Raw genomic sequence first — 16,754 nt, 5'->3', positions numbered from 1 at the left:
TTCCCTGAACGTTCGCGCACGTCTCTCTCGCCTCAGTGCCATCCCCTGCTGGCAACTCCTAACCACTTAAGACACCTCTGAAGGTCTCTTAAATATCGTGGAGAGTAGGAGTGATTCTTAGACTTAAGAACGTTGATAAAAAGCTTTTATTCTTAAGTTTGAGAGTAGGACTAAATTTCGCAAATTCTCAGGACTTAAGTGTAAAATGGCACTCTAAGAAGCTTGATAAGTACGGCCCCTGGTCTTTTTTATGCACTGTTTTTTCAGTCATTCTCATTATTTGGACGTAGGACCTCATTAATATTCGTATAGTTTCTATCTGTTGCTGTTGTTGGTGACTCATCATAGTCGCCCACTCGGCAAGGGTGAGCGCAAGCCGTTTGACTCTACCCTGCCGTCGTCAACCACCGCAGACGGATGCGTGATGTTTTCAGCCGTGTGACCTTTCCCCTGTCTGTTTGCTACTAGACAGAGCGAGAAAAGTACAAACCGGATCTGGATGCTGCTTATACACAAGTAATTTATTACTGACTTTCTGATAATATAGCCTAACATTGGTTGTGACAACATCATCAATTTACAATAGGACTGCCATCTATTTGTGGCAGTGGTGAGTTGCATAGATGCATTGGCGTAATTGGCCATTACACACTTGCAAAAAGTGAGTTAAAAATAGTAAAGCAAAAAAAACAAACGTTTAAAGCTACGAACTAACTTTCATCTGTCTCTTCTTTTGTCATGTTTACCTCTGCCAGGAGGTTACAGTATGCATTTGCTGAGGTTAGTTAGCATAGATCAGGCCTGGGCAAATATTTTGACTCGGGCGGCCAAATTTGGAGATAAAAGTGTGTCCTGGGGGCCGGCATATCTGATTTTTAGGAACACTAATCAGTGTTTCCCATAAACTGCCAAGATACCTGTGGCTATGGGCGTGGTCACCACGACATCATCGAGTAATTTGCATGATTTACTACAATGATTTGATTTTCTCTAAAAAGGCTCAAAAAATGTATACTTACTAATTAATAATAACAGTTTTGTTTTAAACGTCCATCCATCCATCCATTTTACAATATAATTACCACACTTTATGTACATATTTATATACAGATTTGAACAATAAGTTATTCACTGAAATATATTTATTAATTGTGGTTCTTACAAAAAATATATCTTATAAAATATAAAAGCTAAAATGTCTCATAAAGCGCTGCCCCTTTAATTAGTGCATACTAAATAATTTAACTTTAGCCTACTACTACAAGCATATTATTTACCAGCAACATAAAGTGAAACAGAGGCAGAGGTGTCCTGCCACAGTCAGTAACAAATAAACAGAAAACAGTGGTGGTGGTAGATAGACACAGAGCTTCATCAAACATCTGATCCACTGAACAAAGAGCTCCAAAAATCTTGAACTTTAGACTGCCATCAGTTTTACTCCCTACACTTAACCATGTGTTTCCTACTGCCTGCAGACTTTGCACCGTTTGTTTTTATACACATGTTGTGTTTCTAATATAAATACATTTAATAAAGTCAAATACAAATAAGGCAACAAGAGAAGTATCCTACACTTCTCTTTTGTAAAGTAAATCTGAACAGCCGATATGGGCATCTACATCAACAATATGATTTGCCTGAGAAGCTGGAGAGGACAAACATTTTTTTTTATTTTTTATTTTCTTTATTTTATTTTTTTTTTTTATTTTTTAATTTATTTATTTTTGTGGCGGACGTAATTCTTTCGTGGCGGGCCGCCACAAATAAATGAATGTGTGGGAAACCCTGCTAATACAAAACCTCAGAATAATGTCTGATTGAAAGCTAAAAACATTATGACAGACCGCCTTAAAAAATGGAATGGAATTTTAAATTTTTTTCACTGAATGAGACACCCAGAATGTACATGAAAATAAAGAATGTTACAATATTAACTATGAAGGATAAAACACTGAATATTGACAACATATGAACATCACACCCCCTCTCCATCCACATATTTTACAATCAACAAAAATGCAACCAACTCTGCGAAATATGAACTGTGTTCTATTTGTGGCGGTCCAAAAGTATTTATAGCAGGTTGGCACTGATAAATTAATGTATGGAAAATATTGCAGTATTTCTGGTAAAATGTAGATGGATATAATAATAATGTGCACAGGGAAAGCACACCCTTGTCTTACATGCTGTGTGTACTGGTAGTGTTGTGGTACATGTTGATACTTTCTTACATGCTGTGTGTACTGGTAGTGTTGTGGTACATGTTGATACTTGTCTTACATGCTGTGTGTACTGGTAGTGTTGTGGTACATGTTGATACTTTCTTACATGCTGTGTGTACTGGTAGTGTTGTGGTACATGTTGATACTTGTCTTACATGCTGTGTGTACTGGTAGTGTTGTGGTACATGTTGATACTTTCTTACATGCTGTGTGTACTGGTAGTGTTGTGGTACATGTTGATACTTTCGTACATGCTGTGTGTACTGGTAGTGTTGTGGTACATGTTGATACTTGTCTTACATGTTGTGTGTACTGGTAGTGTTGTGGTACATGTTGATACTTGTCTTACATGTTGTGTGTACTGGTAGTGTTGTGGTACATGTTGATACTTGTCTTACATGCTGTGTGTACTGGTAGTGTTGTGGTACATGTTGATACTTTCTTACATGCTGTGTGTACTGGTAGTGTTGTGGTACATGTTGATACTTTCGTACATGCTGTTTGTACTGGTAGTGTTGTGGTACATGTTGATACTTGTCTTACATGTTGTGTGTACTGGTAGTGTTGTGGTACATGTTGATACTTTCTTACATGCTGTGTGTACTGGTAGTGTTGTGGTACATGTTGATACTTGTCTTACATGCTGTGTGTACTGGTAGTGTTGTGGTGCATGTTGATACTTGTCTTACATGTTGTGTGTACTGGTAGTGTTGTGGTACATGTTGATACTTGTCTTACATGCTGTGTGTACTGGTAGTGTTGTGGTACATGTTGATACTTTCTTACATGCTGTGTGTACTGGTAGTGTTGTGGTACATGTTGATACTTGTCTTGCATGCTGTGTGTACTGGTAGTGTTGTGGTACATGTTGATACTTGTCTTACATGCTGTGTGTACTGGTAGTGTTGTGGTGCATGTTGATACTTTTCGAGCTGCCAGCATGGGTTCGATTTTTTGCCCTTCCATTACCTGTGCTGATCCCGCATAAATTGGAGGGTTGTGTCAGGAAGGTCATCGGCAATTTAGTGTAAAAACTTAAGCCTATCAAATTATACGAGTGGCTTGCTGTGGTGGGAGAAGACGCTAGAAAACTACTTGGCTAACAAAACAAATCTATCAATGGCCTAAGACTTCTCACGTGATATTTGTGTAATTAATACAACTTTGCTTTGTTTATCATTGTGGAAATGTGACAAAGGCTCCAGTCGAATGAATCATTGAAAACGGAGTATTTGAAGTGTTTGTGTCTGTTCAGTCTCTAGTGTGTGTAAGCTAAAGATAGCAGCATCCCCTGACATGTGTAAAGAAACATGATTGATCTCCATATTGCTTGTAAATATAAATGATGTGGTTTCTATTGATATGATAGCGTTGCCGCGATCCAAAGAGTGAAGCACATCAGTGTTTCCCATAAACTGCCAAGATACCTGTGGCGGTGGGGGCGTGGCTATGGGCGTGGTCACCATGACATCATCGAGTAATTTGCATAATTTACTACAATGATATGATTTTCTCTAAAAAGGCTCAAAAAATGTATACTTACTAATTAATAATAACAGTTTTGTTTTAAACGTCCATCCATCCATCCATTTTACAATATAATTACAACACTTTATGTACATATTTATATACAGATTTGAACAATAAGTTATTCACTGAAATATATTGTGGTTCTTACAAAAAATATATCTTATAAAATATAAAAGCTAAAATGTCTCTTAAAGCTCTGCCCCTTTAATTAGTGCATACTAAATAATTTAACTTTAGCCTACTACTACAAGCATATTATTTACCAGCAACATAAAGTGAAACAGAGGCAGAGGTGTCCTGCCACAGTCAGTAACAAATAAACAGAAAACAGTAGTGGTCAAATACAAATAAGGCAACAAGACAAGTATCCTACACTTCTGTTTTGTAAAGTAAATCTGAACAGCCTATATGGGCATCTACATCTACTATATGATTTGCCTGAGAAGCTGGAAAGAACCACCAAAAAAAAAAAAAAAAAAAAAAAAAAAAAATTGTGGCGGACGTAATTCTTTCGTGGTGGGCCGCCACAAATAAATGAATGTGTGGGAAACACTGCACATGACTGCAAGAACGGCAGCAGTAACCACAGGATGGCTGCAGCTGGAGAGGTGGTGCTGTTTGTGCTGCAAAGTGTTAAATGGCTGGAGTGATAGGGGAAGACGAGAGGGACAAGAGATGCAGCTGTGTTATTTTTTTTTGCCTCGTGATGCCGTCAGCAACGTGACTTTGTTTACATCCTGCCCGGTCGTGGAAGCGGGCATCCTCGGGTATGTGTGTATGGTGCAGCTGCCGTGTAACACTGATTGTGTCTTGACTGTGCAAGCCTGAGCTGCGTATTTGGATATGTTGTTGTTGAAAGTGCACAATCATGCTGCTAGCAGCTGGAGGCAAGTGCACGCAGTCATATTTGTTTACCGTGTTTACCACATAACCAGCGTGGTTATTATCCAAATATGAGTGTAGCTGCTGTGGGTATTTTGATTCAAAGATAAATAGATTTCACCATGCATTGACCTGCCAGAAAAAAATGCATCCTTGTAATACTTTTCTATCATTTTTTTTGGGTCCAACATGCTCTCAAGTCCTGAAGTGTTTTTTACTGACATTGTAGCCATGGAGTGTTTCTGTATCTTTTAACTTCCCTTGTGCAACATCCAAAGGAAGTGCTGGTAACTTGAGCAATACAGAACATTTGTGGATGTCAGGAACCTACTGCAGTGCGTCAGAATAAAACCAGGACTGTTTTTTTTAGAGGTGTGTGCTGGAGGATGGAGTTTAAAGGTGTTGCTCATTATCATGTGAAAGGCCAACAGCTGCTCGGTACCCTGAAAGACATAATTAATGCGTTATTCTAATGGACTCAGGTGGCACACACACTCACACACACTTCTAATATTAGTGTAATTAACCTGCATGGGGAAAACACACTTTTAGCAGCACTCTAATCTGAATCATTGTTTTCTTCTCAGGTTGTGACCTCCTGTTTCTCTACCTCATCAATAGTCCTCCTCACCTTCCTGGAGAAGACTGTGAGTCCATTGAAAGGGACACAAGCTGTGGAATATCGTATGGCAAGATACAGATTTTCCTCATCTTGTGCTAATTAACAAACGATAAACAAACCCCGTTTCCATACACTACCGTTCAAAAGTTTGGGGTCACCCAAACAATTTTGTGGAATAGCCTTCATTTCTAAGAACAAGAATAGCCTGTCGAGTTTCCGATGAATGTTCTCTTTTTCTGGCCATTTTGAGCGTTTAATTGACCCCGCAAATGTGATGCTCCAGAAACTCAATCTGCTCAAAGGAAGGTCAGTTTTGTAGCTTCTGTAACGAGCTAAACTGTTTTCAGATGTGTGAACATGATTGCACAAGGGTTTTCTAATCATCAATTATCTTTTGAGCCAATGAGCAAACACATTGTACCATTAGAACACTGGAGTGATAGTTGCTGGAAATGGGCCTCTATACACCTATGTAGATATTGCACCAAAAACCAGACATTTGCAGCTAAAATAGTCATTTACCACATTAGCAATGTATAGAGTGTATTCCTTTAAAGTTAAGACTAGTTTAAAGTTATCTTCATTGAAAAGTACAGTGCTTTTCCTTAAAAATAAGAACATTTCAATGTGACCCCAAACTTTTGAACGGTAGTTTATGAGTTGGGAAATTGTGTTAGATGTAAATATAAACGGAATACAATTATTTGCAAATCCTTTTCAAGCCATATTCAATTGAATGCACTACAAAGACAAGATATTTGATGCTCAAACTCATAAACTTTGTTTTTTTTTGCAAATAATAATTAACTTAGAATTTCATGGCTGCAACACGTGCCAAAGTAGTTGGGAAAGGGCATGTTCACCACTGTGTTACATGGCCTTTTCTTTTAACAACACTCAGTAAACGATTGGGAACTGAGGAAACTAATTGTTGAAGCTTTGAAAGTGGAATTCTTTCCCATTCTTGTTTTATGTAGAGCTTCAGTCGTTCAACAGTCCGGGGTCTCCGCTGTCGTATTTTACGCTTCATAATGCGCCACACATTTTCGATGGGAGACAGGTCTGGACTGCAGGCGGGCCAGGAAAGTACCCGCACTCTTTTTTTACGAAGCCACGCTGTTGTAACACGTGCTGAATGTGGCTTGGCATTGTCTTGCTGAAATAAGCAAGACGGCGCTTAGATGGCAGCATATGTTGTTCCAAAACGTGTATGTACCTTTCAGTATTAATGGTGCCTTCACAGATGTGTAAGTTACCCATGCCTTGGGCACTAATGCACCCCCATACCATCACACATGCTGCCTTTTACACTTTGTGTCGATAACAGTCTGGATGGTTCGCTTCCCCTTTGGTCCGGATGACACGATGTCGAATATTTCCAAAAACAATTTGAAATGTGGACTCGTCAGACCACAGAACACTTTTCCACTTTGCATGAGTCCATCTTAGATGATCTCGGGGCCCAGAGAAGCCGGCGGCGTTTCTGGGTGTTGTTGATAAATGGCTTTGGCTTTGCATAGTAGAGCTTTAACTTGCACTTACAGATGTAGCGACCAACTGTATTTAGTGACAGTGGTTTTCTGAAGTGTTCCTGAGCCCATGTGGTGATATCCTTTAGAGCAGCGGTCACCAACCTTTTTGAAAGCAAGAGCTACTTCTTGGGTACTGATTAATGCGAAGGGCTACCAGTTTGATACACACTTAAATAAATTGCCAGAAATAGCCAATTTGCTCAATTTACCTTTAACTCTATGTTATTATTAATAATTAATGATATTTACACTTAATTGAACGGTTTAAAAGAGGAGAAAACACAAAAAAAATTACAATTAAATTTTGAAACATAGTTTATCTTCAACTTCGACTCTTTAAAATTCAAAATTCAACCGAAAAAAAGAAGAAAAAAACTAGCTAATTCGAATCTTTTTGAAAAAATTAAAAAAATAATTTATGGAACATCATTAGTAATTTTTCCTGATTAAGATTAGTTTTAGAATTTTGATGACATGTTTTAAATAGGTTAAGATCTGATCTGCACTTTGTTAGAATATATAACAAATTGGACCAAGCTATATTTCTAACAAAGACAAATCCTTATTTATTCTATATTTTCCAGAACAAAAATTTTAAAAGAAATTCAAAAGACTTTGAAATAAGATTTAAATTTGATTCTACAGATTTTCTAGATTTGCCAGAATAATTTTTTTGAATTTTAATCATAATAAGTTTGAAGAAATATTTCACAAATATTCTTCGTCGAAAAAACAGAAGCTAAAATGAAGAATTAAATTAAAATGTATTTATTATTCTTTACAATAAAAAAAAAAATACTTGAACATTGATTTAAATTGTCAGGAAAGAAGAGGAAGGAATTTAAAAGGTAAAAAGGTGTATGTGTTTAAAAAAGGTTGTATTTTTTTCTCTAAAATTGTCTTTCTGAAAGTTATAAGAAGCAAAGTAAAAAATTATATGAATTTATTTAAACAAGTGAAGACCAAGTCTTTAAAATATTTTCTTGGATTTTCAAATTCTATTTGTGTTTTCTCTCTTAGAATTAAAAATGTTGGGCAAAGCGAGACCAGCTTGCTAGTAAATAAATACAATTTAAAAAATAGAGGCAGCTCACTGGTAAGTGCTGCTATTTGAGCTATTTTTAGAACAGGCCAGCGGGCTACTCATCTGGTCCTTACGGGCTACCTGGTGCCCGCGGGCACCGCGTTGGTGACCCCTGCTTTAGAGATTGATGTTGGTTTTTGATACAGTGCCGTCTGAGGGATCGAAGGTCACGGCCATTCAATGTTGGTTTCCGGCCATGCCGCTTACGTGGAGTGATTTCTCCAGATTCTCTGAACCTTTTGATGATATTATGGAGCGTAGATGTTGAAATCCCCAAAATTTCTTGCAATTGCACTTTGAGAAACGTTGTTCTTAAACTGTTTGACTATTTGCTCACGCAGTTGTGGACAAAGTGGTGCACCTCGCCCCATCCTTTCTTGTGAAAGACTGAGCATTTTTTGGGAAGCTGTTTTTATACCCAATCATGGCACCCACCTGTTCCCAATTAGCCTGCACACCTGTGGGATGTTCCAAATAAGTGTTTGATGAGCATTCCTCAACTTTATCAGTATTTATTGCCACCGTTCCCAACTTCTTTGTCACGTGTTGCTGCCATCAAATTCTAAAGTTAATGATTATTTGCACAACATTTTTTTTTATCAGTTTGTACATCAAATATGTTGTCTTTGTAGCATATTCAAGTTAATATGGGTTGAAAATGATTTGCAAATCATTTTATTCCGTTTATATTTGCATCTAACACAATTTCCCAACTCATATGGAAACGGGGTTTGTATGTCCCAGTAAAATGGCAGATCTGAGCTAATCAATGTGTGCACTTGGAAAAGATTGGGCAGACCCAGTTCTTGTTCATAATGAGTCGTCGTGTCTTGGCACACACCACCGACCAGTACAAAATGGCTTTTTGCCATATTTGGTCAACTGGCCGAGCTCCAGATACACGGACGCGCTCACTTCCATACACGAACAAGATGAGCTCCATATTCTCAAACAAGTTCTAACGAGTCAAGTAAATGATACTCAGGGGTTAAAAGAAAGTCAAACTACATAAACTATAAACAAAGACTAACTTTTTTTCCATCATGTCACAGCTAAATCCACTCTGAGCTCTCGCACAACTTTCCCATCAACTATAAATCATGTGCACGTGCTCAATTTCACGAATGCCGTTATTTGTAGGTCCCTTCTATGGCCTCTTCAGTCCCTCTTCAGTGGTGCATCAGAGTTTGTAAGCCATGTATTTTTCATTTAAGTCACGCAGTCAAAACTTTCTCAAATTAGTTTCCCTTATTCCCTACTTTATGTCATCATTCTTCAGACACGCTGACTGACGTTGACATACAGTACATAGTTATCAACTAAACCAGGGGTGTCCAAACTTTTTCCACTGACGGCCGCACATTGAAAAATCAAAGCAAGCGGGGGCCATTTTGATATTTTTTATTTTAAAAACCAATACAATACATGTATAAAAAATATACATTTAGGCTTCCACTCAGGCTTGATCCCCAAAAGGGTTTTGGTCCAAAAAATATGAAAAATGTGTCATTATTCAGTATTATTATTTGTGTTATTATTCAAGTTTTTAAATCTCTAGATCAACATTAGGTCTATATGTCAATATAACATTTTTTAAATATTTAAATTGTATGCTCTTTTTGTCAAAGAAAACCATTTTTTTAAATGAAAAAAACACAAAATATGCAATATTTTCACCCAATAACATTTTTAAGAGGGATATTTGAGATAATATAATAATTGGAGCCTTAAAAAGGTCAATAACTCATAACACCATTGATTTTAATTCATTATTATGTTTTGAGCAATGACACTTAAAAACTAATCACACTAAAATTGTAGGGGATCCAAAAGGGTCCTACTCATTAAAGTGTTAAAAAATACATCATAATTTTTTTTTTTTTACTGTTTACTTTTAACACAATAATCTCGAGATCAACTTCAGATCTATCTGTCAATTATACGTTTTTTGTTTGTTCGTTTTAGGCCCTTCTTTAAAAAAAAAACAGCTTGTTTTTTTACATGGCAAACACAAAATATGCAACATTTTCCCCAAAAAATATCTCAAAATATTTAATGTGACGTAATTGGAGCCTTGAATAGGTTAATAATTCATAATGACATTGATTTTGATTCTTTTTTTTTTTTTAAAGAAAGAAACAGCCTACATTTTGCTACATTTTCTTGTTACATTTCACCTGTTTGCTCTTTAAATACCACTTTTAATGTTTTTTATTTTTTTCAATCGTATTTTTAAAATGTGCCGTGGAGCCGTTAAAAAATGACCTGCGGGCCGCAAATGGCCCCCGGGCCGCACTTTGGACACCCCTGAACTAAACCAAAATTTAAAACTAAAAAAAAACCATTGCAAACACATTTATTGGCTAAAGACTCAGGATGTAACAATATCAAAATCTCATGGTGTGATATTATTGTGGTATTGTCCAAAAGAAAAAAAGACTTGGTAAAAGTGCCATAGCAGTGTTTCCCACACATTAATTTATTTGTGGCGGCCCGCCACGAAAGAATTACGTCCGCCACAAATTTTTTAAAAAAATAAAATATATATATATATATATATATATATATATTTTTTTTTTTGTCCTTTCCAGCTTCTCAGGCAAAACATATAGTTGATGTAGATGCCCATATAGGCTGTTCAGATTTACTTTACAAAAGAGAAGTGTAGGATACTTCCCTTGTTGCCTTATTTGTATTTGACCACTGTTTTCTGTTTATTTGTTACTGACTGTGGCAGGACACCTCTGCCTCTGTTTCACTTTATGTTGCTGGTAAATAATATGGTTGTAGTAGTAGGCTAAAGTTAAATTATTTAGTATGCACTAATTAAAGGGGCAGAGCTTTAAGAGACATTTTAGCTTTTATATTTTATAAGATATATTTTTTGTAAGAACCACAATTAATAAATATATTTCAGTGAATAACTTATTGTTCAAATCTGTATATAAATATGTACATAAAGTGTTGTAATTATATTGTAAAATGGATGGATGGATGGATGGATAAACAAAACTGTTATTATTAATTAGTAAGTATACATTTTTTAAGCCTTTTTAGAGAAAATCATATCATTGTAGTAAATTATGCCAATTACTCGATGATGTCATGGTGACCACGCCCATAGCCACGCCCCCACCGCCACGGGTATCTTGGCAGTTTATGGGAAACACTGCATAGTGTGTAAAATAAAGTGTCAGGAATGTTTAGGATAAACACACTTACTGTAATGAACACAAACATGCTCAAATGTTCTAATTATATTTATTATTACACACATATATTTTTAGGTGCAAAGAATTATGCGGGAAAATCCAATATTTCAAGTCTATATTTAAAAAAAACTACAGTTGATGTCTTTAAAGTGACAATGTAAACATCCAGTGTAATTGTTCTGTTAATGTCTTTCAACTTTTACTTTCTAAAAAGCAGTTTCCTCTGCATAGACATATTTTATTTCACTTGGGAAAATGCTGCTTCTCAGAAAAGGTAACTAACAGTTGAACTTTTAATGACGTAAACCTCACAAATAGAAGTTTATCTTCGCTGGCTTTAAATATGTTTTCCAGGTGATGGTTTATCAAGTAGCTTCTCATATACCAGGGGTCGGCAACCCAAAATGTTGAAAGAGCCATATTGGACCAAAAATACAAAAAAAAATCTGTCTGGAGCCGCAAAAAATTAAAAGCCATATTACATGTGCCATGAGATATAAATTTAATTAAGAGGACTTAAAGGAAACTAAATGACCTCAAATATAGCTACAAATGAGGCATAATGATGCAATATGTACATATCGCTAGCCTAAATAGCATGTTAGCATCGATTAGATTGCAGTCATGCAGTGACTAAATATTAGCACTCCACACAAGTCAATAACATCAACAAAACTCACCTTTGTGCACTCATGCACAACGTTAAAAGTGTGGTGGACAAAATGAGACAGAAAACGAAGTGGCATAAAACACGTCCTAGAAAGTCGGAGAAAGTTATACATGTAAACAAACTATACGGTGAGTTCAAGGACCGCCAAAATAAGTAGGACAAAACGGCGCTCGCCAAATACTCGAATCAGTGAAGCATGTTTAATATAAACAGTGTGATTTATAACAATTAGGGAGGTTTGTGTCATGTTTGTCCTCCTACAGAAACCATACTAAAACAAAAAAATTGATTTTTTCCCCCTCATCTTTTTCCATTCTTCATACATTTTTGAAAAATCTCCACAGAGCCACTAGGGCGGCGCTAAAGAGCCGCATGCGGCTCTAGAGCCGCGGGTTGCCGACCCCCGGCATATACTAATACTAACTAATATTTTCCGCGGTGTACAGTAATTGTGCTCCCACCGGTAGTTTTCCTTCCAAACACAGTTAAGAAACTACGAGCAAGTAAAAATGTAGAAAAGACATAAAATATACGTTAACACAGTGTTTTTCAACCACTGTGCCGCGGCACACTAGTGTGCCGTGAGATACAGTCTGGTGTGCCGTGGGAGATTATCTAATTTCACTTTATTGGGTTAAAAATATTTTTTGCAAACCAGTAATTATAATCCGCCAATGTGCCGTTGAGTGTCTGTGCTGTCTAGAGCTCGGCAGAGAACCCGTGTAATACTCTTCCTTATCAGTAGGTGGCAGCAGGTAGCTAATTGCTTTGTAGATGACGGGAACATGGTTTTTCCTTAACACAATATGCGGGAGGCACCGTGTAGGTAAAAAGGTATCTAACAGTTAAACCAAAAATAAACAAAAGGTGAGTGCCGCTAAGAAAAGGCATTGAAGCTTAGAGAAGGCTATGCAGAACGAAACTAAAACTGAACTGGCTACAAAGTAAACAAAAACAGAATCCTGGACAACAGCAAAGACTTGCAGCGTGTGGAGCAAAGATGGCGTCCACAAAGTACATCCGTACATGACATGACAATCAACAATGTCCCCACAAAGAAGGATAAAAACAACTGCAATATTCTTGATTGCTAAAACAAAGCAGGTGCGGGGAATAGCGTTCAAGGAAGACATGAAACTGCTACAGGAAAATACCAACAAATGAGGAAAAGCCACCAAAATAGGAGCGCAAGACAAAAACTAAAACACTACACACAGGAAAACACCTAAAAACTCCAAATAAGTCAGGGCGTGATGTGACAGGTGGTGACAGTACACCCAACTACTTTGAGACAAGAGCTATAGTGATGCATGCTTGGTTATGGTTTGAATTCATATCCAACAATTGCGACTTTTTATTGTCAATATCGGCTACTGAGTTTCCTTTTTTTATGATTTCTGCTGGTGGTGTGCCTCCGGATTTTTTCAATGATAAAAATGTGCCTTGGCTCAGAAAAGGTTGAAAAACACTGCGTTAACATACAGTATCATTTAAAACAAAAGTAAAAAATATACATTTAGGAATAAAAAGATCACATAAACTTTTTTTTTTTTTTAATGAATCAAATAAAAGGCAGTTCAAATAAAAATGATTCCAAGTCTCATGCTTGGTTGAAATCCAGTAAATAAAAAGTAAATTGTACTTCATCTTTTCTCCAGGCCTCTGATTGGCTAAACTCTGTATAACTGCTGTGGAGTGTTGTCGTAAATGTAGAAAGAAGGTAGGTGCTGCTACAGTCGGTCCAGTTGCCACGACAGATGTAGGGCTCGTTAATCAAACTGGGGCAAGTCAGGCACCGCGGAGAGATCTATGTGGACCAGTTATCTTAAAGTAGGCCAGCAACTATTAACCTAGAATCATAGTTTTAATTGAATCCTTCTCAAATTGAGGATGCTCATGCAGTATTTCATTTCATTGAACCTGTTACCATGCGACTACAATCCTCAGGTCACTATTATGCCAGATTATTTATTTATTAATCACTCCTGTGGGTGCGAGCGACACTCTATATCAGGGATGTCAAACATGCGGCCCAATGGCCGGATCAGGCCCGCCAACAGGTTCAGTCCAGCCCACAAGAGGAGTTTGCTAAGTCATACTTGCCAACCTTGAGACCTCCAATATCGGGAGGTGGGGGGTAGGGGGTGGGGGTGGGGGTGGGGTGGGGGGGGGGAGGGGGGGGGTTGGTCGGGGGGGGGGGGGGGGGTTGGGGGCGGGGGGCGTGGTTGGGGGCGTGGTTATTTACAGCTAGAATTCACCAACTCGAGTATTTCATATATATATATATATATATATATATATATATATATATATATATATATATATATATATATATATATATATATATATATATATATATATATATATATATATATGTATGAAATACTTGACTTTCAGTGAATTCTAGCTATATATATATATATATATATATATATATATATATATATATATATATATATATATATATATATATATATATATATATATATATATATATATATATATATATATGTATTTTATTTACATAGAAAAAAAAATTAATACTTGAATTTCAGTGTTCCGGTGGCTATCCATTAGATGGCAGTATTGTTCTGTTTAACTTCTCCGTTCATGATGAGTATATCATTTCGGCCACCGTGTTCAATGGAGAAGTCTGTTCTACAAAATTTACAGGCAACATACACCTTCCCCTTCAAACTGTCCTGGATGAACTGAAATTCTTGTTTCCATTCGTTTTGGAACTTGCAAGCGTATTTCTTCATCTTGCTCGTCGACGGCGTCGCCATGTCTGCAATTTCCTCGTTCTTCTGCTTCGTCTCCTTGTTGTGTGCGCAGTTGTGCACTCTACTCTCTAAAAGCCCTAGATGTTATGACGTCATTGGGCAGGCAAGCTGTTTATATTGTGGGAAAGCGGACGTGAGAACAGGCTGTCCCCACTCAGTCTCAGGTCCGCATTGAGCTGGAGGGGGCGTGGCCTCCAGCTCCGGCTGAATACCGGGAGTTTGTCGGGAGAAAATCTCTGCCGGGAGGTTTTCGGGAGAGGCGCTGAATACCGGGATTCTCCCGCTAAAAACGGGAGGGTTGGCAAGTATGCTAAGTGGAAAATTAAACTGCTGTTCTAAATGTGTCCACTGGATGTCGCAATAGTAATTATGTTAGGCAAGCGAATAGTATACCAAGCAAGATATACATGCTAAAGCGGGGCTGCAACTCCCCCTCGACCTAAAGTAAAACAAACAGAAGTAAAATTACAAAAATGCTAACCCTAATTAAAAGGCTGCATGAGACACTGCATATTGACATAGTTCCGCGAAAATGATTGTCTTCTGTGAACATTTCAAGAAAGTGAACAGTGTGTGATTTGCTGCAATACTGTCAGTCTTGTAAGTTTTTGTTTTTGGTTTGTTGAAATGGTTCACACGTTGCACAGCTTTAATTTTTCTATTAATACACAGTGATGCCTAGAAGGTAGGGAGTAACTCAACCCTCTTTGATAGTGTCTACCTCAGTTTAAAGTTCAAGTTGAAGTACCAATGATTGTCAAACACACACCAGGTGTGGTGAAATTATCCTCTGCATTTGACCCATCCCCTTGTTCACCCCCTGGGAGGTGAGGGGAGCAGTGAGTAGCAGCGGTGGCCGTGCCCGGGAATCATTTTTGGCGATTTAACCCCCAATTCCAACTAGGGATGTCCGATAATATCGGTATCGTTTTTTTTATTATCTGTATCGGGTTTTTTTTTTTGGTTTTTTTTTTTTTTTTATTAAATCAACATTAAAAACACAAGATACACTTACAATTAGTGCACCAACCCAAAAAAACCTCCCTCCCCCCATTTCTTTCTGTTATCAATAATGTGGTTCCTACATTATATATCAATATATATCAATACAGTCTGCAAGGGATACAGTCCGTAAGCACACATGATTGTGCGTGCTGCTGCTCCACTAATAGTACTAACCTTTAACAGTTAATTTTACTCATTTTCATTAATTACTAGTTTCTATGTAACTGTTTTTATATTGTTTTACTTTCTTTTTTATTCAAGAAAATGTTTTTAATTTAGTTATCTTATTTTATTTATTTTTTTAAAAAGTACCTTATCTTCACCATACATGGTTGTCCAAATTAGGCATAATAATGTGTTAATTCCACGACTGTATATATCGGTTGATATCGGTATCGGTTGATATCGGTATCGGTAATTAAAGAGTTGGACAATATCGGAATATCAGATATCGGCAAAAAGCCATTATCGGACATCCCTAATTCCAACCCTTGATGCTGAGTGCCAAGCAGGGAGGTAACAGGTCCCATTTTTATAGTCTTTGGTATGACTCGGCCTGGGTTTGAACTCACGTTTGTATGGTTTGTTGCGTTAGCACAGGATTCATACGTGGAAAGGACTAATGAGGTAGTTGTTACATAATAGAGTTTTTATGTATGCTTTATTTTGTTATTTGTTCTACCCTAAATGGGCTGTGACTTAAAGTTGAATTGCTTTGCAGGCCTCAAAGTATGCTGTGATCTTTGTGCATTTACACACAGGATTAACATTCAGTGTTTCCCATAAACTGCCAAGATACCTGTGGCGGTGGGGGCGTGGCTATGGGCGTGGTCACCATGACATCATCGAGTAATTTGCATAATTTACTACAGCGATCTGATTTTCTCTAAAAAGGCTCAAAAAATATATACTTACTAATTAATAATAACAGTTTTGTTTTAAACGTCCATCCATCCATCCATTTTACAATATAATTACAACACTTTATGTACATATTTATATACAGATTTGAACAATGAGTTATTCACTGAAATATATTTATTAATTGTGGTTCTTACAAAAAATATATCTTATAAAAATATAAAAGCTAAAATGTCTCTTAAAGCTCCGCCCCTTTAATTAGTGCATACTAAATAATTTAACTTTAGCCTACTACTACAACCATATTATTTACCAGCAACATAAAGTGAAACAGAGGCAGAGGTG

General features: G+C 37.0%; 1 protein-coding gene across 6 annotated transcripts in view; it reads left to right on the top strand.

Annotated features, from left to right (window-relative positions):
• The window catches only part of LOC133648080 (inositol polyphosphate-4-phosphatase type I A-like), a 94,430-nt gene that overhangs the window by 2,527 nt on the left and 75,149 nt on the right, over positions 1 to 16,754 (top strand). For all 6 annotated transcript variants that reach the window (XM_062043891.1, XM_062043898.1, XM_062043883.1 and 3 more), the window contains exon 2: positions 5,228 to 5,287. The gene's annotated coding sequence lies outside the window, so the exon portion shown is untranslated. The remainder of the gene's footprint in view (positions 1 to 5,227; positions 5,288 to 16,754) is intronic.

The sequence above is a fragment of the Entelurus aequoreus genome, linkage group LG01, assembly GCF_033978785.1.
Source record: "Entelurus aequoreus isolate RoL-2023_Sb linkage group LG01, RoL_Eaeq_v1.1, whole genome shotgun sequence".
NCBI lineage: Eukaryota > Metazoa > Chordata > Actinopteri > Syngnathiformes > Syngnathidae > Entelurus > Entelurus aequoreus.
The sequence above is the reverse complement of the archived record's forward strand: the minus strand, read 5'-3'. Positions and strand labels throughout refer to the sequence as shown.